This window comes from Panthera pardus, unplaced genomic scaffold (genome assembly GCF_024362965.1).
Source record: "Panthera pardus isolate Hobbes unplaced genomic scaffold, ASM2436296v1 HiC_scaffold_8, whole genome shotgun sequence".
In the NCBI taxonomy this organism is placed as follows: Eukaryota; Metazoa; Chordata; class Mammalia; order Carnivora; family Felidae; genus Panthera; species Panthera pardus.
The window spans coordinates 52,301,337-52,321,150 of NW_026527013.1; the positions used below are offsets into that span (position 1 = coordinate 52,301,337).

At 50.6% G+C, this 19,814-nt stretch overlaps 1 protein-coding gene and 1 long non-coding RNA gene across 17 annotated transcripts in view; one reads left to right on the top strand and one right to left on the bottom strand.

Moving 5' to 3' along the window:
• The window catches only part of ATP2B2 (ATPase plasma membrane Ca2+ transporting 2), a 383,598-nt gene that overhangs the window by 179,334 nt on the left and 184,450 nt on the right, over nt 1-19,814 (bottom strand). The window contains exon 4 of one of the 15 annotated variants that reach the window (XM_053898115.1): nt 8,304-8,396. The exons of the other annotated variants lie outside the window; for them this stretch is intronic. The gene's annotated coding sequence lies outside the window, so the exon portion shown is untranslated. The remainder of the gene's footprint in view (nt 1-8,303; nt 8,397-19,814) is intronic. 15 annotated transcript variants of the gene reach the window in all.
• Nucleotides 3,122-14,503, top strand: LOC109254362 (uncharacterized). 2 transcript variants are annotated; one of them, XR_002074772.2, is made up of 3 exons: nt 3,122-3,296; nt 13,386-13,597; nt 14,180-14,503. It is a non-coding gene; the product is annotated as an uncharacterized LOC109254362 (long non-coding RNA). The 2 variants fall into 2 exon arrangements; XR_002074771.2 differs by having other exon boundaries at nt 13,389-13,597.

Sequence of the window (19,814 nt, forward strand, 5' to 3'; positions counted from 1 at the left end):
ACACAGGCAATGCTGATGCAGCCTCAGCAGACTTCAAAGGTATCCCATGGGGGTGTCCCACTTTCTCCCCAGAGGAAATCCCCTTTGGGATCTGCCTACAAAGCTGGTGTATGTGGAATCATGGTCCACTGGCGCCAGGAGGTGCTACCATGCCCTCCCCCCCCGCCCCCCCATCATCCCTATCCTTCCATTTTATAGAAATGGATCCTGAGTCCCAGATAGGGGCAGCCACCTGTCTTGGGCACAATGCAGCAAAGCCAGGGCTGGGAGGCGAGTGGTGGCTCCAAAGAAGCCCTTTAACCCTATAAGAAATGCCCCCCCATCACCTTGTAGCACCACCTTGCTCAGAATCTATCTTTATAAAATATGGCTCCAAAGAACACCTGCACAGGGGCCATGGTCACCTTCCAAGGAGACCCTGCATCAGTGGGGATTTCTAGGCCTGGATGGCCCACTCCACAGGCCCTCTGTGGACAGGACTGTCCTTAAGGCTGGCCAACTCTCTCACTGCAAGGCCATGGACATGTTGCCCCTGGGGTGAGGCTAATTGCCATGGGCCAGAGAGGTGACCTGCTCTCTTGGGCCCTCCTTCCTGTACCCCAGCCTCCCTGCCCTCACACCCACAGGCCAATTTGCAACAATGAGGTACAAGAAGGAAATGGAAGGGTCTTGACAAACTGTAAGGAATTGTCAGATATAAGGTGCTATTTCTTTCTGGGGTATACTGCACAGTACAGCAGAGTGCTTAGGGGTCACAGAGATATGGGATGGAACCCCAGCTCTGCCACTTACTACTGCATGGCCTTGAGCTTGTCACTTGGTCAGTTAGAACCTCTGTGTCTAGGAGTGCCTGGGTGGCTTGGTCGGTTGAGCATCCAACTTCGGCTCAGGTCTTGATCTCATAGTTTGTGAGGTTGAGCCCCATACTGGGCTCTGTGCTGATAGCTCAGAGCCTGGAGCCTGCTTCGGATTCCGTGTCTCCCTCTCCCTCTGCCCCTCCCCTGCTCATTCTCTCTCTCCCTGCACCCCCCTCAAAAATAAATACAAAAAAATTTTTAAAAACCTCAGTTTCTATATCTGTGAAGTGGGAATAATAATATAATTGATTCAGTCTTCCAATAAAATGAGAGAGAATATGAAGATATCATTGGTTCATTCCTTCAGCATTAATTTAACACCTACTACATGCCTGGTGGTATGGGGACTGCTTCTTGGAGCAGGACTTTGTAGGAGGACACTCAGTTGCAAAAGAGAGAAGGAAGGAGCAAGGGTTTGGAGATCCCTGTGGGGTGCCAGGGGTGTGAGGGGAAGGTGGTGCTCCGGCTCTGTGCTGTTCCCCTGTGGGCGTTGCCTCAAACCTTTCGGGACTTCTCCTAAGGGTGGGTGACCATTTCCTCTGGGACCTGGTCAGGCCTCTCAGCTCTGGCCCCACAGAGGAACCCACCTATGAACCTCTGTCTGAAAATCCAGCCCCAACTTAGGTTCCAGAACCTCTCTGGCTGGAGGCTGGGTGGTACAGGGCTGGGGTGTGGGCACGGAAGTTACACACACCTGGATCCATATTCGGGCGCTGCTACTCACTGGCTGTGTTACCTTGGGCAAGTCGCTTCACCTCTCTGAGCCTCTACTTCTTCATCAGCAAGCTAGAGATAACGTCTACCTCAGAGGACTGTACTGGGTATTGAAATACTGCATGTAAAATACTTGGCCTGTCGTGTATTACATGCACAACTAATAGCAGCTTAAAATGACTCACATGCCCCTCCTCTGTTCCCTTAGTAAGCAGGACATAGGCGTCCTAGCCTAGGTGGCTTGGCATGTGGCAGTCTTGCCCGACGGTGTTCTGGAGTTGCGCTGGCTCCTGAGAGCTGATAGCATGTGTAAGTGATGTCACGGGTGTAGCTGTAATCTGCCAGGGTGGGAGCATTTATACCATGGAAACTGGTAAACACCACAAAGCAGGGCGCCCACCTCCCTGAGAGCTGGTCATTAAATGTTCACCAGCACACCACTGAGCCCTGGGCAGGAGCTCAATACCGTTGCCTGGAGTCCATTGCCTTGCAGTTCTGGGGACCCCTTTCTGCTCTGGTGTCCTTTGACCTGCCCCTCCAGCTGCCCTTGCCCATCCCAGCACAGGTAACCTGCTCTTGGGACTTCTCTCCTACCCCCCTGCCATGGGCTTGCCAAGGATGGCCACCCAGCCCAAAGGGATTTCAGTGTCAGACGAGGTGAGCCTGGCCAATTACCTTCTCTCTTCCTCTCCCCTTGGCCGCTCTCAGGGCTGAGCCCTTCCTAACCCACCTCCTCTCTTTTGTTTTACAGTTTATTTGAGAGAGAGACAGAGAGACAGAGACAGAGAGAGACAGAGAGAGAATCCCAAGCAGGCTCTGCACTGTCAGTGCAGAGCCTGATGTGGCGCTTGGACTCACAAACCACGAGATCATGACCTGAGCTAAAGTTGGACGGACACTCGACTGACTGGGCCACCCAGACGCCCCCCAACCTACCTCCTCTTAACCACCATCACCCCAGCCACCACTTCCTCACTCAAACTCCCATCCCGAGGGGTCCACAATGCCCAGTGCCTATTTCTGTGATCTGTCCACATCTACCCCTCTTCTTCCTCCAGTCCCATAAGGCTGCTAGCAGCCAGCAGACTGCTGAATCTGGGGACAGGTGACCCGAGGTGGTCCTGCTCCTTTTTCCCCAAAGCCTTGGGCAAGCTGCTTCCCTCCCAGAGACTCTACAACAGGGACAGTGATAGATGTCAGGGCCCCACCATCAGTCAGGCGCTGAGCCACTGGCTTCACTGGCCAGTCTCATTCCTTATTTTCTCATCTGAAGAATGGGGACAATAAAAATGTCTCCCCCAGGGAACTGCGTGATGATCCCAAGCAATAGCTTTTGTGAAATGGGCTCACTGACTGTGAAGTGCCATGCTAACGCTGTTATTCTACTTTGAAGGGCAATGCTTGTTTAGATCTCCAGGTTTTAGATATGTGTGTGTGCATGTGCATGTGCGTGTGTTGAATGCCACAGCCGTGTTATTTATAGTCAGCTCTCATACAGGTTTTTATCATTCCTTGCCTGCGCGGCTAAAAATAACAAATGACAAAGGTCATGTCTGCTCCTACCTATTGGAGGAATCTACAAAGAATGAAGCTTTTGATTCACTGACTTGGGGAAGTGAGAACTCTCCTGCTGGCCACAGCCCCTGGAATTCTTCACCAGGTCTCACTGGCCCATGCCAAGGACATGGGGGAAGCTCAGGGAGGTCTGCCTGTCTCTCTGGGAGGGTGAGTCCTGGACAGTCACCTCTTCCACCAGCCTGGGGAGGACATGGGGGAACAACTGTAGATTAAAGGGCGGGAGTCCCAGGCCCTGGTTCCAGGGGTGTGACATGGGCCTCAGTTTCCCTGTATTCAAAATGAGAGGGGTGGAGAAGGTAGGTGCTGAGAACGTTCTCCTGATCCTAAATGCAGAGGTGCTCTAGTCTGATCTCCCTGCCCTCCACTCTGCACCACTGTGGACTCACTGAATATCTACCGGCCCCTGTTAATGATAATAGCATTGAGGATTCCTGTGATCAGAGCCAGTATTTGTAGGGTGCTGATGATGTGCCAGGCACATCCTTTAGGTGGAGTAAACTCACTGACTCTACACACCCACCCGGGGCAAGGAAACTTGGCATCCCTATCTGACAGAGGAGGGAGGGGACAGAGCCCCAAAGGTGAGGTTGCATGAGTGCCAGCTGACACCAGGCAGTGATGGCTCCAGAAAGTGACCGGGTGTCTGCCGTCTGGGCATGTGCTTGGCACCAGGTACTGAGCTGGGAACAGCAGTCAGGAAGACTGACACACCCAGAGCTCACTTTCCCCATTACCGAGGGAGCCATGGTCCCAGCTATGATGACTCTCATGCAGTGTGGGGAGTGGCAGTGGAGGGACGAGGGCCTGGGGCAGTCTGGAGGAGGATGCCTCCGTATGGCCCCATGGAGGCACCAGTGAGGAGCTCACTTTACTTGGTCGTTGCCAGTGGAAAGGTGAAGGGGAAAAGCATTCCAGGCGGTGGGCACAGCAAGAGTGGGGCAGGGGTCAGGCGCAAGGGCAGGGATGCTGGAAAGGTGGGGCTGGGGAGTGGGGTGGGAGACACAGAAGGCAACTAGAACCCCACAGCAAGGAAATTAGCATTTTGCCCGTGGGCCAGAATCCCCCAGAACTTAGTAATGGTGGTTGCCAATTCCATGAGTATATATTTAAAAAAAAAATCAACTCTCTCTTAAAAAAAAGTATACACCTACTTGGTATTATCTTAAGCATATACAGCCACGAGATCATGGATTTGCTTTGCCAGTTGTATTTTTCTCCTAGCATGTTAAAATAAGTGCACGGCTATTAAAATAGAAAGGACGCACTTGTTCACTCCCCAGAATGGTGGCCTGAGTGTGCCCTTTGGGAAACACAGCTTGGCCTCAGCCTGCGGGTGGTTGTAGGTGGCTGATCTGATCTGGGTTGCGGTAGGACTTCTCAGCGATGAGAAGGGGCAGGAGGACATTCCTGGGGGTGGGCCCCCACCCCTATGGCCACATCTTGGGGTACCAGCATGCCCCTAGCTGAGCACTGCTCATCGCCTCCTTCTCGGCCTCAGCTCTCTGGCTTCCCCTGAGCCCGGGAGAGCTCAGTCCTGGATATACTCCTTTCCCAGCCAAGAGCTTCTGCGGCCCGCTCTGACCTCAATGACTAACACACATTCCTGGCCTAGTTAGAAAGCCCCTCGCCTCTCATATTTATAGCCACCTCCCGACTCCACTTGAGCCTCTGAGGGAGGCCTGGGCCTTCTTAGCCACCCCCGCCCTGCCCTGAGTCTTGCTTGTCCTGACAGACATTGTCAGACTCTCTTCTTTGAGAGAAGAGTGGAGTAAGGGTTTCATTCTGAGTGACAGCGGCCAAGTAGCTTCTCCTCCGCATACCTCATCCGTAAGATGAGAGGCATCAGACCACCAGGTTGGGCTGGCTGTGGTGAGGAGTCAGTGAGATCCTGGTTCTGAAATACCAGGAATGACTAATGCTTGTGGACTGCCCATTATAGACTGGGCCATATTCTAAGCTCCGGACACATACCAACCCATTTAATTCTCATAACAACCCTATGAGGGACAGACTATTATTATCATGCCCGTGTCGCAGGGGAGGAAACTGAGGCACAGAAAAGTTAGGTAACCTGTCTGAGGCTACACAGCTAGCTGGGATTCAGAGTGGACTTCAGACTTGGCTCAGAGAGTGGGTCCTCATCCATACAGTGGACTTGCCCCCCATTTGTTCCCTGCCTTTGGGATCTCCTTACTTAGTTAAGCACATCACCCCTGTCTGCAATAAAGTAAGTGGCTAGGGCAGCCACATAATGGCCTCAGGCATTTCCCCCTCCGAGGAAGTTGGTGAGGACAGGGCTCATGAGGGAACAAAGCAGGAAGGGCCTTGCCACGCCTCCAGCCCCACCCACTTCTGACTTCTTTGGCCCTTGCCTCTCAAAGGGGGAAAACATACAATAAATTTTATTCACCTACAGGTTTTAGGTTGAATGAGTCCCACAAGTGTTTATAGTAGCCAACAGGGATTCCAAGAGGGACAGGAGAGCTAATACTCTCAGGGGTTTACTCTGCATGGTGCAAAGGAGCAGTTGAGGAAATGTCCCATCTTGCTGCTCTTCCTAAAATCAGTCCTAAGAGATAAAACCCTGTTCTCAAACTCAAATAAAACTTCAAGTCGTGGTTTCAGGATCCTGGAGTGGAAGAAAGGTGTCGGGCTGCCTGTCCTTAGCCAGAAAATTGATGGCCGACCCTGATTTAATTAGCTTTTCCTTCCAATGATTTAGGGAAGCCTGTAATTAGCTCAGGGGCCCGGAGGGAGAGGCTGGGTGTGGGAGCCAGCACGGGAGCAGGCAATAAGGGGTGGGGGTGGGGTGGGGTAGGGGCTAGTTTGAAGCTCAGACTCCCAGTCCTGCCAGGTAATGGAGGATGGGAGAACCATCTGCTCCCCATGGCAGGTGGGTAGAGAGACATCCTAAATAAATGCAGAGTGAGAGAAGGGGGCTGGGCAGGGGCAAAAGCGCGAGCTTAGAGACTGTGCCTTGACATTTTGACTTGTATTGGACCAAACTATGTGACTTCTGCAGGCGACATATCACCACGGCTTCGGAGCCGGGCACTGAGGCTGAATTGCTGCAGATAAGCTCTCCAGGGCCCTTGCAGGTGCTGTGGAGCTCCTCCAATAGTGTCAGGCATTAAAGCAGCATTTTCCCAGCTAGTAGCAGGGCGAACCCCGCTCTCAGTTCTGAGGAGGAGGCTCCTGAAACAGGGCCTGCACCTCATGTAGGTAAGGGGTCATTAGCCAGACATAGGCAAGCTCTGGCCCGAGCCCCTTGCCAGCTGGACTTCAAGGGCACACACATCCCAAATGGGCAGACCCCATTTGGGGTCTCTCTATGGACCCCCAGCCCCTACAGGCCCGAGCTTAGTGGGTTTCCTTCCAAGCTCTGCACCTGTCCGCAGATGTTTTCACAGGGAAGCAGAGCCAGTCCCACCTTTCGGGGATTCAGTCGCACCTCTGTGTTTCCAGAGAAACACCCATAAATAAGCAGTCCAGCAATGGTGCCGAATTTACAGGCCATCTTCAAGAATAAGACCTGGGACCTGGGACCAGGAAGCCTTTCATTCATAAACTTTCAACCTGAGAACTTTCAGAGACACTAATAAACCCACAGCCAGGGGATGGTTTAGTGATTATGGATGGGTGTTTTAATCCTTGAGGACAGTTTGTTCTTGATCACTGAGCTGCCCGTGGATACTCTTTTTTGAGGTGTTTTGGGGACATCGTTAGCCCTACCATGGCCAGTCAATATAGGAGCAGTGTGGAAATCATGTAAAGTGACAGTGGGAAAAGAGGTAATACTGTATAGATGTTTATAGCCCGGGTGCTTGTGTTGTCTGGGATATAAAGACAAATTGTGAGTGCCTTAGGGAATTTGGTCTGTGTGTGAGCAGAGAAGTCGGAGGTAGCCATGGGCCACGCAGGTAAGGAGCAAGCGCACTTCCTGACACCACCTTCAGAATGCCTACTATGTGTCAGGGACCATGCTACGTGCTTTCACACACATCATCTCTAACTCCTACAATAACTCTGCTAGGGAGGCAGTATTAGCCCATTTATAGCAAACATTGGGAGGTTACTTGCCCAATGCCACCCAGCCAGAATGCGCAGAGTTTGGACTTGAATCTAAGTCTGTCAGATACCAGAGTCTGTGTTCTTTCACACTTTACAGAGGTGTGCTGGTGGGGTTGGAGATTAAAAGAAAAGGAGGACTAAATGGGTAGGCAGGGGGCAGAAAGGAAAGTAGACGTTAAATTCAGGTTTTTAAATGTATTCTGTGTACCTGCTATGAGCCAGGCCACCGAGATGAAAAGGACAGAATGCCTGTCCTCTAGGGGCTCATGGTCCCGTGTACGTGTACTGCTAAGCCCTATGTGACCAGTCTTCCTTTCCAGTGTACGTGTACTGCTAAGCCTTACTTGAAAAGTCTTCCCTTCCCCAGTTCAGCAGCTGACCCTTCTACCCTGGACCCCTTCTCCCTGAACCCTTGACTGGTTTCTATCCTATTCTCTACCCCCAGCAATGTCTGCAGCCCCAGCCTCGGACTTGGGAACTAGTCTCACTGGTTGTTTGTGGGATACCCATGCTTTGCTTCTCAGCTGCTTTGCTTATTCCCTTCATCATAACAATTCTCTATGTGAGGCTCAGAGAGGTTAACTAGCTGGCTCAGAGTCACACAGCTAGGAAGTGGAAGAGCCAGGATTTGATCACATATCTGTCTGCCTCCACAGCCTGAGGCTTTCTCTGTGATCCTGTCTCCCCTGTGACCATCATGCCCATTTCCTTTCTATCTTCCAGGTCATTCCACTGGAAGTGACTTGCTTTGAGCAGAGCCTCTGCTGAAACCGGCTTTGCACTTGTTAGCTGGAGGGAGGAGATACATTTTGGACAGCACCCAAGAAAAAAGACACTCGAAATAACTTTCCTTCATGGCTCCTACTGCCAAAATGCACTGAGCCCCAAATGGGAGCAGGCCTCTGCAAGACTCACATTGATGCTGTCCCTTTGGCTGGGGTTTACAGCTGACAGTGCACTTCCCAAGTATTACCTCATAGATCCCCACAGCAGCACTGAGATGGGTGTCCTGAACCTCCTTTACAAATGAGGAAGCTGGAGGCTCAGGATGGTAATGGGACTCGCTCAAGGTTGCGTCCCTACCTGGGGGTGACCTTGGATAAGTCATGTTCCCTCCCAGAGCCTCAGGTTCTTCATCTGCAAAGATGATGATGGTGTTGGCTTCCCAGAGTTACTCTGAAGGTTAAGGAAGAGAAAATAGGTGGAAGAGTCAAGCACAGAACCGGACCCACAAGAACTCCTCCACAGCTACTAGATGCGTTAACTCTCCACACAAAGCAAAGATCACAATCATGCAGACCGAGTAAAGAAAGGCCAAAAGTGAAAGGTTCTCAGGCTACTCCTGTAGACACAGGCAGGCTGGCCGCTGCTGACAATGATAACAATGGCTGATTTTTATTGTTTAATCCTCTGCACATGCTGTCTCATTTCACCCTCATCACCAGCTGCAGGAAGTGAGTACAATATTTATCCCCATTTTACAGATGAGGAAATGGCGGTACAGTCTGTTTAAATACATGGGAGCCAAAGAGAACTTTTTCAGTAAGAAAGAAAAGATAACTCAAGTTCAGAGTGTGACAAGCCTGTAAATTAACTCTCTTCCCCAAAAATACTCCTCTAAAACTTCTCTCCAGAACATGACTCCCCTCTTTTTCTTCCTCAAGCCCTCTAGCTATCACGTAGTGACTTCTTTACAACAGAGCTCCTCCCTTAGTCACCACAGAGTGGCAAATGGTAAGATTCAGGAACCCCCGGGAATCCCAGGCCCTTACCTGCTAAGCCAGGGCCGAGAGTGAAGCTGGAGCTTTATACATTGTAAGTCTCTGCTATGGCTTTGGAAGTGGGGGTGGCTCTTGCTTCACACTCAGCTACACCCCTGATGCATGGTGCAAATGGTATTTAATTAACAAACATCAGATTTCAAATATGCTACTAAAAGAACCCTGGCCTGGAGAAAATTCCCCTTTTAGCTCTCTTCCCTCACCTGGTCCAAAGTCTGATTGATTACCTGGGGAACCCTGTGGCTTGCAGCCAGGAGAGGGAAACCAGCATGTTGCCTGTTGACTGCACTAAGTGGTCAGACACAACAGGTTCAAGCATTTCTCTCTGGGCCTCAGTTTCCTTTCCTCTAAAATGCAGGAGAAAAGTAAAAGAAAGCAAACTGGCAGGACTGGACTGGGGTAGAGGCTGCAAACCAGCCACTTGGGAGAGCAGCCAGCTTAAAATAAATTTGTTTGTTTTGCTAAGAGCTTAAAATAAATTTGAACTAAGTGCCAATGTTTAAAAATTGGGAAACTGTGCATAAGAATCCAGATTTCTGGCTTCTCTTAAAATATTGCTCAAAAAAAGTGCTGCCTATCCTGGGGTTGGCTGGAGGTAGGTGAGGCCACAGAGATGGGCAGCTGGTCACCACTTCAGCCCTCTCCCCATGTGACTTCATTAAGGCAGGTTCTAACCTGGATTCAGCAGGTGAGTTAACAATGCCTGTTGAATCTCTCCTGAAAGTTGGGGCCCTTCCAGGGAAGAGACTGGGCTTTTGGCATACGACCTTTCTTCTATTTAATAAACACTCCTTATATGCCAGGGGTTATTTTAAACATGCCAGGTATAGTCCTAAGTGCTATACACACACCAATGAATTACTTCATTCTCATAAAACCTCGTGGAGTAAGTATGATAATTACCACACCCATTTTACAGATGAGGACAGAGGCACAAAGATGTTAACTCACTTGCCTAAGGCTACATGGCCAGTAAGTGACAGACTTGGAGTTTGAACCCTGGCAGACTGGTTCCCAAATCTGTGCTCTACCTGCTGTATAATGCCACTCACCCACCTTTTCTGGGTTAGTGGCCACCTTTTCTGGGTTAGTGTATGGCTTCGTCTAAGTTTCCATGTCCCGATATGAAAACTAAGTCATCACCCCCCTCCGCTATTTCTCTTCCCTCCTCTCCTATATTTATTACTTCCCTCCCTCACGGGTACTGCTCTTATCCCCATTTTAAGTTGAAGAAATTGAGGCACAGAGAGGTTGACTTGTCCAAGGTCATGTGGCTGGAAGCAGCAGAACCAGGGTTCAACCCAGCCAATCTGACTGCAAAATCTGTGCTCCTGGCCCCCTTTATCTCCCTCCACACACCTCTAAGAACCCACCCTTGCCACTTACTTCTTCCCGCCATTTCTTCACTCACCTATCCATCCAACACTCAACTCAGATCCTGTGCTGGGTATGGGGGACACCTATATGGTGCATCGAGGTTGGCTGGGGTGGGCAGGTGACATCCTGCTCCCAGAACAGGAACTGCCCATGACCACTCCCTCTGGAGTTGAGGCCAGTGGGAGAACTGGTTTCCAACTGACAGCCCTGGAGAGCTTAAGAGGAAGCAGCAGAGGGAAGCCGGCTGGCCCCTGGCAGCTTCTTGTAGGGCAAGGCCTCAGCAAGGCACTCAGAGATTCACAGACCCTATTCTACAGCTGGAGTACTGACTGATCTTTGGGTTCTGGCTCTGCCACTGACATGCTACGGGGGCCCTGCACAGGGAGCTTCCCCTTTCTGGGCCTCGGTTTCCCCACCTGTAAAATGGGGACATTATAGCACTGGATGTTGCCAACTGGCAGCTTAGAGGCCAGATCCAGCCTACAAACATATTTTGCTTGAGGATCTGCTGAGTGATTTTTTTTTTAAGTAAACTTTTTGTTTTAGAACACTTTTATATTTACAAATAAAAAATGGCTAAAATAAAAGAACACTTTTATTTTACAAATTTACAACTACCAGGTAGTTGTCCTAGTATTAAGAGCTTATACTAGTATGGTACATTTTCACAATTAATGAATAAATATTGATATGTTAATATTAACTAAAGTACATAATTGATTCAAATTTCCTTAGTTTTTATCTACAACCCCTTTTTTTCCCCCTCCAGGATCCCACATTATATTTGGTCATCATGTCTCCTTAGGTTCCTCTTAGCTGTGATAGTTTTGCAGAATTAAAAAAAATAAATAATAATTAAATTAGAATGCCTCAGAAGGCATGTTTTGGCATACTAGAATTATTCCATGTTTTGATTTGGGTAATGGTAACACATGTATAAATATATATGTAAAAATCACCAAGTGATACATTTAAGATTAGCATACTTTACCACTTCAATGTATGTATGTCATGCCTCCAAAAAAAAAAAAAAAAAAAAAAAAAGAAAGAAACAAAGAAAGAAAGAAAGAAAACCTGAGTGACCCTCTCCAACTTGCCAGTCTCCAGCACTCCCTATTACACTCTTCTCAGAAGTGCTCATTCCTTTGTATCATCTCCATGGCATCTGTAATCACCACAAGGTATATAAATAAGCCTCTGCTAGTTTACTCATCTGTAAAATGGGTACAATGATATTTTCTACCAGATAAGGCTGTAGTGAAGATTAGAGAGATAATGTATATAAAGTTCTTAGCACAGTGCCTGGTGCATAGTAAGTATTCAAGAAATAGGAACAATTATTATTATTGCTTGGGTAGTATTTACATTATTAAAATGTGTACATAACTAATCTTTCCCCTTAAAGCAAACCCCATCCTTTCCTTCCTCTGTGTCCATGCCTCCTCTTATGTCTCTGTTCCTCCCTGCCAGGGAAGACCCAAACTCTGATGGGCAGAAGGTGAAAGAGACAGGGACAAGTGTCCCACCAGAGGTGGTCCATCTGCTAATGGAACTGAGATGACTGAGGATGATTCCCAAACCTGTCCCCAAGGTCCAAGGAGACTTTGCTGGAAGTTGGAGTCCCAATTCTTCCCTTTCTTATGGAGCACCTTGGGGTATAAGAAGTTCTGCAGTTTTCAGACATCTGCCCCCCAAAGCTTCATCCTGTCCCCCTCAAGCATCCCCTGGCCAAAGATTCTGGGGACAGTGGGGAAGCTGGCGGGCTTTTGGAGGGATGCTGTGGAAATCATGGGGAGAAGGTAACCTCCTGCCTGGCTCTCTGCTGACCTAGCCTCTCAGGGGGTGCCAGCTTTTGCTGCGGGGCACCCCCAGATCTGTGTCTGGAAGCAATGAGGTCAGGGAAGGCAGGTTCTCAGATGCATTTGAGTGACCTCTTGCAAACTAAGCTCCTGGTAAGATGTGCTGAGAGGTGACTAAAGAGGGTTGGCCCTCTGAGATGGCCACCTCTGAGATGGTGAGGTGAGCAGAAATCAGGGGCTGGAGGTTGGGAGGCCAGGGCTGGGTCTTGTCTTGCTCTCTGACTTTCTGTATGACTGCTGGTAAGTCCCCTTCCCTCTCTGAGCCTCCTTTTCCAATAATAATAATAATAACAATAATAATAATTGTGTCCCTGATGAGTCCCAGGCCACAGACACAATAGTTATTATTATTGTTATTGTTATTATTATTATAGTAACAACAATAGTGATAATGGTGGCAGTGATGGTGGTGATAATGGCTCCCAATTTAAGTATGAGGTAGAGAATAAGCCCTTTATGTGTGCAGCATAATTTCATGCTTGTAAGTATCCCATGAAGTCGGTCCTGTAATTGTCTCCATTTCACATATGGAAAAAATGGGGCTCAGAGGGTCAAGGACCTAAGACTTCCCAGCTACAAAGTCTGCAGACACAGGATTCAAACCCTGGGTCTAGGTCATCTCCTTTGTGGCTACACCTATGAGATGAGCAAGCAGCCTAATGGGTCTCCTGACTTTCCTTCCAGCACTGACCCTGCAGCTCTGAAGGCTGGTCCCGGGTCTGGGGAGCAGCAGGGGGCAGGGACGATGCTCTGAGCTCCAGAGCACTTACCTATGCTAAGGTCTCTATGGTCTCATCTGACCTTAGCAACGGCCTTATGGAATAGGGACCATTGGCACCACCTCCATTTACAGGGTGGGAAACTGAGGCACAGAGAGGCAGAGGTAAGCGTGCAGTCACACAGGTTTCAGGGTTTGAACCTGGGCCATGTGGCTCTGGAGCTCATGCTCTTCTATGCTTTAGCAGCCCTCCGGAGGAGGGGGGCCTGCAGAGCTGAGTGAGGCCAGAGACTGTCCCCCACGGGGGGCTCCTTGTCAGTCTGCACAGGGCTTGTCCAGACCAGGCCTCACCCTCCAACCTGCCTCCTAGCCCAGGGCTCAAAGGTTTACAAGTACTCCCTCTTACATGACGAAGCTGTTTCCATCTCAGCAGCTCCCCCTGCACTGGAGACCCAGGCCCTTGAGCAGTGCCCCGTGAACCCATTCTCCCATACCTGAGCTGGAGATGGTGGCGAATCCCCCGGTGTCCCCGATGAGTCCCAGGCCACAGACACAACCCCCCACTCCGACCTCTCGGCTTCAGCACGGACAACCACCGCAGAGTGGCTACACCCTGCGAGGTGGCCACCGGATCCAGTCCAGGTGCCAGTGGGGCTGCCTAGCTTTCTGGCCTTGGGAGCAGTGAGCGGGGAGGGGGAGGTGGGGAGGGGCAGGGAAGCATGGCTGGCCTCCACAGTGCTGTGTGCTTGGCAAAATAGTAGCCTCTGCCAAAGGCAGCATGGATGGTGGGTGTTTCTGTGCCCCCGGCTTCCTTCTGGGCCACGTTCACTTGAGGCTTCTGATCCTATCAGTGGCACTCTGGCTGCTCCAGTCCTGGTTACCTGGAAGTCCTTTTGTTCTGAGGACTCCCTGTACGACTGGCTGGTAGAGAGTGGCCCTGGGACCATGAGGAAAGGGCAGCCACCATGTGTCCACCTGGCCGGACCCAAGAACGGAGGCTTCCAATGAAATGGGCCATGTGAGTGTGAACGCTGGGGACAGGCCTGGCAGGGAGAGGTGGGGAGGGCCTGGGCCAAACACCCCGGATCTCGCCTCCTCCAGGAAGCCTCTCTGGACTAAAGGGAAGAGAGGTGACAGAGTCCCCCACCCACCTTGTCTCTCGGCCCCACGACACCCCTTGCTTGTTCCCTTAGAACATGCCCATCCTTTTCTCTCTGTTTACAGAGCACAGGAAGAAACCGTGCATTGTTTCCCGTCTGGCAGAGCAACGTGACTGGAGAGAGAGCACTTCCCACAGAGTGGTTTCCCGGCTTTTACAACCTTCCCCTTTGTGTGTTGACGTTCTGTTTTATTTTAAACTTTTCAGGTGTGAGGAACTCACCCCTATTTTGTTTTTCACTTTTAAGTGAATGGATAGTGTGCTAATCACAACAGTTCCTGTTTGACAAATACTAGAACATCTATGCTGCAAACATATTATTTAGTCAAGGTAGCATCTTCCTTTCCTTTCCAGATTTTTATTTCTTAAAATACAGTTTAAATCACACAGGTACCGATGAATACTGACTACGCCAGTGCAGGGACCACAGGGACGGCGGTTCTTATGGAGTGATCCCTGGGTGGGGATGTGAGGCTCTCCCAAGCGTGTTTACCTCTGCTGCCCCTTCACTAAGTAGCCCCAGACCACTGCAAGTTTTAAGCTTGAGGGTCTTATTTTTCTGAGTGGCTTGTCTCTGCTCTTGGCTTCAATGCTGTGAGCTCTCCACGATGGCAGTGCGTTTGCTTCCAGTCTCAAACTCCCTCCCCTGTGACCTCATAATTTACCCCACCCAGCGGCTTCCTTGCACTTCCTTTACTCAATAAGTTCTGAGCACCTACTATGTGTGTGTGTGTGGCGGGTGGGGGGGGGTGCTAGGGATACAGAGAGAAGCAGGACTTCCGCTCTGTGCTCAGGGAGGGAGAGGGTCACACAGACGTTGACATTGATCCATGTGCTCAGAGAGGGTTAGATCACCTCCTCTGGATCATAAGGCTAGAAGGAAATAGGGCATGAAAATCAGACCTATTTGAGTCTAAGACCCCAGCAAACTCCTTCCACCGCTCCACTCCTGCTGTGGGGCATTTAGGGTCTAGTGGGAGAGAGGTAACAAAACAACCAAATAAAACACATGTGATGGGTTCAACCACAGAGGCGTATCAGAAGAGTGGCAGGGACCGGAAGATGGAGTGATTCGTTTTCGTGGGGGCTGAGTTACACTGCGGGTAGTTCTGGGGGAGGTGAAACTTGAGCAGGGTCTTCCTGGTGACTCTTGTCATTACAACTGTTTCTAAAGGAAGAGTAACAATGCCCCGAGTGAGGAGTGCTGGGGTTTTTAATGCATAAAATGCCTGACCATGAAGTGCATGAACTGTGTGCCATCTCTGCTCTTTGCCACATAACAGGGAGTGAGGCCCCTGTCCCTGGAAGGAACCAGGAAAAAATTTAAAAGTTACTAGTCAAGGATTCAGGGGAAAGCTTCTATCATTGGGTGAAGTTGCTGAAGAGTTCCTCAGTTCCTTCTAACAATAAGATCCAACGTATTTTATTTATTCTTGGCCCAGTGGAGGGAAGGCAGACCCCTTCTCACTTCTCCTACTGACTCAGGCAGGCCAAACCTGAGACCCGGGCTTGAGGGAGCTCAGTGACACCTGGGACCCCAGTAGCCTTTGATCCCATTGGATTCAGAAACAGTTTTGAGCAATTACCTCTCAGGCCCTTGTGTATTGGTTGCCTTAGTAACTCTCAAAGCAGCCCCTGAGGCAAGGGATGCTGTGCCAGTGTATGGATGGGGAAAACTGAGGTCCATCAATGAGTGGCCCCATCTGGTCTCTCCAAGTCTGAGCACAGGGCTTCTGCCAGCACAACTGCCAGTACCCACAGAAGAAAGACCAAGTGAAGGGAACAGCCCAGAGGAGGGCATGTAGAGGAGGCCCAGAGGCTTCTGCTCTTGCCATTGGAGGTTGGACACCTGGCCTATCCACATGATGCTAGGGGCCCAGGAAGAGGGGGCAAGTCCTGCCTTACGACCAGCTGGTGGAATGGGCATGTGGCCTGCAAGGGCACCTTCCATCCTCCCAACCACCCCTGCAATGTGGCTGCTGGTTTATTTCCAGGAGAGCCAATCGAGGACCAAAGAAGGGAGGCCACTTGCCCAGCAGGACCCAATTTGAACCCAGAGTTTGTGCCCTCTCCACCACACCACGCGCCCACTCTACCCCCTATAAATGTTTTTGTTTCATCCTCACTTGGGTGCAGTTCAATACGCAGGACACCCCCCAGAGACACTGCAAACCCCAGCAGCATCATGACAAGGCCTGGGGGCAGACCCTACCCTGCAACAGGAAGTACACGGGAAGACAGACTTGAGCGCAGCCCATCCCCAGCCTTCCTGACCACGGGTGCCCACAAGCCCGCCACTAGTGCTCTGGTGGTTTCCGTGAAGCACTTCTACTCAGCTCCTCTCTGGAAGTACAGTGTCTCTGGGACATTTACCTCCCCCCACTGCCTCCGGCCCCAGGCCCTGCCCTCTGCAGTCTGGGTGAGCTGATCCATTAATACAGTCATCTTGACAGGCATCGGCGGGGGCCAACTAGGAGACATGGCCTGTGCTAAGCATTGACGGCTGTCCCTGTGAAGATGCTTTTGCCTCCAGTGCGTCGGAGAGGCCTTGGTTACCCGGACATGGGGCGGGGAGCATCTGATTTGGCAGCCTCAGCTCCAGGCTCTGCAACCCTGGGTGGGTCTCAGAGACTTCCAGATGTGTAGGGTAAGAAGAGAATTTATGGCACCCGGTGAGGCACAAACTCAGACCTCTGGATGGCTGCACTAAGTCAGAGGCTCCTGACACCTCACCACTGTCACCCGGAACCACTAGGCCTATGCAGGGCAGGAGGCAGTCGTACCAGGTCACACGGTGAGCTCCTGGCAGAGCAGGCCTGTGGGCATGGGAGGCTCTCTCTGCCCAGCCGGTCGCTGGGCTCCCTGGAGACTGCTCTCAAGAGCCATATGAGCTGTGGCCAGAACCCACCTGATCCCACACCTTGTCTGCAGGGGAGGAAGCTGAGGCCCGAAGACAGAAGCCGGAGAATGCTGGCTGGTTGCCCAGCACCACATGAGGTCCTTTCCAGACATCCCTCACTTGTGTGGTAGGAACTCACCTCCCCCCCCCCCCCCCCCCCCCCGCCCTTTGCACATGAGGGAACTGAGACTGGAAACGTGGCAAGATTTGCCTAGAATCACAGAGCTTGGACTGGCGGCATTGGGATTTAAACCCAACACCGAGGCATGCTTGTGCCCCGTCGGGCCCACTCCAACCAGATCAGAGCACATCCTCCCCAGTTGTCACTGTGGCATCAGAAATGTAGATTGTCGGCTCTCCATTCAAGCGATATTTGGGGTGGGAGAGCTGATTTTAAAGATGAGGATCTGTCAAGAAGAGGGTGGGGGGTCTACCACTGACCTCTGACCTCTTCAGGGACCCTGGGCGAGCTGGGGATGCCACGGGGTGGCGGGCTTGGGTGCCTCTGCACTTGGGACTTCCTGTGTAACACAGACTCAGGAGCGGGTCTCATCCCAGAATGAAAAGTGAGTGACTGATTAGTTATCTGATTGCACCAAGAGCTAGTGGGGTTTCTTGGTGCTCTCAGAGCACTCAGGAAGGGCATTTTCCCTTCAAGGAGACAAAGACAAGAAACAGTCTGGGAAAGAAGCCTTTTCCCTCCCTGCTGAAGATCATTGCTAGGAAAGGCCCTCTGGCCCCCGGCATGTACCTGTCCAATAATAGTAGCCAGCTGCATGCCTGCCTGTCCCGTGGCCCTCCCCTGGGACCGCCTCGAAGGCTAGGACTCTGGCTTCCCGAGTTCCCTGAGTTCAGCACAGTCAGAGCTGACAGAAAGCTTGGGTTCAAGTCTGCTTGCTCTTCATGTTAGATGATGGCTGGCCCAAGAGACCCACGCTAAGGTTTGTTAAGGCCAAGAGTTAATGGGAAGCTCCTGCAAGCTGAGGAGTCAGTGATTTTGAGAAGGATGTTGCCCTTTTGGAAAACGATGTAAAATATTCTTTGAGTCTATTTAAGAAATGTCATGAATGCACTGACGGCCCTTCCAGAATCCACTTCAAACAATGATGATAGCGTTATGGGTTGAATTGGGCCTTTCCTCTCAGAGGTACTTTGGAGTTCTAACTCCCAGTAACTGTGAACGTGACCTTATTTGGAAACAGGATCTTTATGGAGGCAAGCAAGTTAAGATGAGGTCATTAGGGTGGGCTCTGATCCAACATGACTGGTGTCCTTATCAACAGGAGAAATCTGGAAGCACACAAAAGCATAGAAGATGATACGAAAGGTGGGGGGAGGATCAGGGTAATGCACCCACAAGCCAAGGAATGCCAAAGATTGCCAGTAAACCACCAGGAGCTAGGAACAGATCCTCCTTCATGGGGCTTGGAAGGAATCAACCCAGCTGACACGTTGGTGTCAGGCTTCCAGCTTCCAGAATGTGAGACAATAAGTATCTGTGTCTTTAAGCTACTCAGTTTGTGGTGCAAACTGGGGTTGTTGTGGCAGCCCTGGTAAACTACTACAGAGAGCAAACTTTCTGTTCCCAGGGCTTGTGCAGTTGAGATCCTGACATGGTCCCAGAAGAAAGGGGCCTGGGGTCCTCACCATTTGAGGCACCTGTTCTCACTGGGGACCACCAGGAGAACAGAAACCTGCTGAGCACTGTTAATATCCCAAGCAGTGCTGGACACTTCAGATTTCCTCCCCCATTTAATGTTTCCAATATGGCTTCTTACTCCCATTTTAAATTATTTTTTTTTTAATGTTTATTTATTTTTGAGAGAGAGACACAGAGTGCGAGCGGGGGAGGGGCAGAGAGAGAGAGAGAGAGAGAGAGAGAGAGAGAGAGAGACAGACACAGAATCTGAAGAAGCTCCCGGATCTGAGCTGTCAGCACAGAGCCCAATGCAGGGCTCAAACTCACAAACCATGAGATCATGACCTGAGTTGAAGTTGGATGCTTAACTGACTGAGCCACCCAGGCGCCCCTTCTTGCTCCCATTTTAAAGAATATAAAACTGAGGTGGGAGAGTATGTCAACAACTTGCCCAAGATTGCATTGCTGGGACCTGAAACTAGTGGAGGGGGGCCAGGCAGCCAGGAGCCATGTCACCTCCCCGGACAGAACCAGTGTGGAAAGAGCTTCCCAGAGTTCACAAGCTGCTTTTAGAGGTTTGGGTGCATTTTTTTTTTATCTGTGGCCTGTATTTCAGACCCTGGGGCAGTCTGGCCACGGGAGGGCCCAGGTTTGTCTCCATTCTCTCCTTGAGGAAAACAGGATGGAAGGAAATGTCCCAACTCCCTACAAGGATAAGGTGTTGAAAAATCCTCAAGTACTCTCGAGCCCTCATTTGCATAGGTTTTCTCCTCTTACGGGGGGCACTTTCCCATGTGTTGTCCCCTCCCCCCTGCCCTCAGCACTGCCAGCAGATGGGAATTACTGTCCACATCTGAAGGAGGCATGAGTTGCTTTGTAAACTGGGGTTAGTGACAATAGCCTCATACATTGCTCTGACATGGAAATTCTGCCAGACCTCCCAGGTTCGAATCCCAGCTAGGGTAAGTGATACAACACTCTGTCCTTTAGTTTCTCATTTTGTAAAATGGGGATAGTGGTCGTGCCTACCTTATTATAAAAAGTGATTGCTATTACCGTTATTAATTCATTCCGCCAACATGGATTGAAGGCCTCATGTGTGGAGTCAGACTGACTAGGTTCAAATCCCTACCTTGCTACTTACTCACTGGACGACTACGGG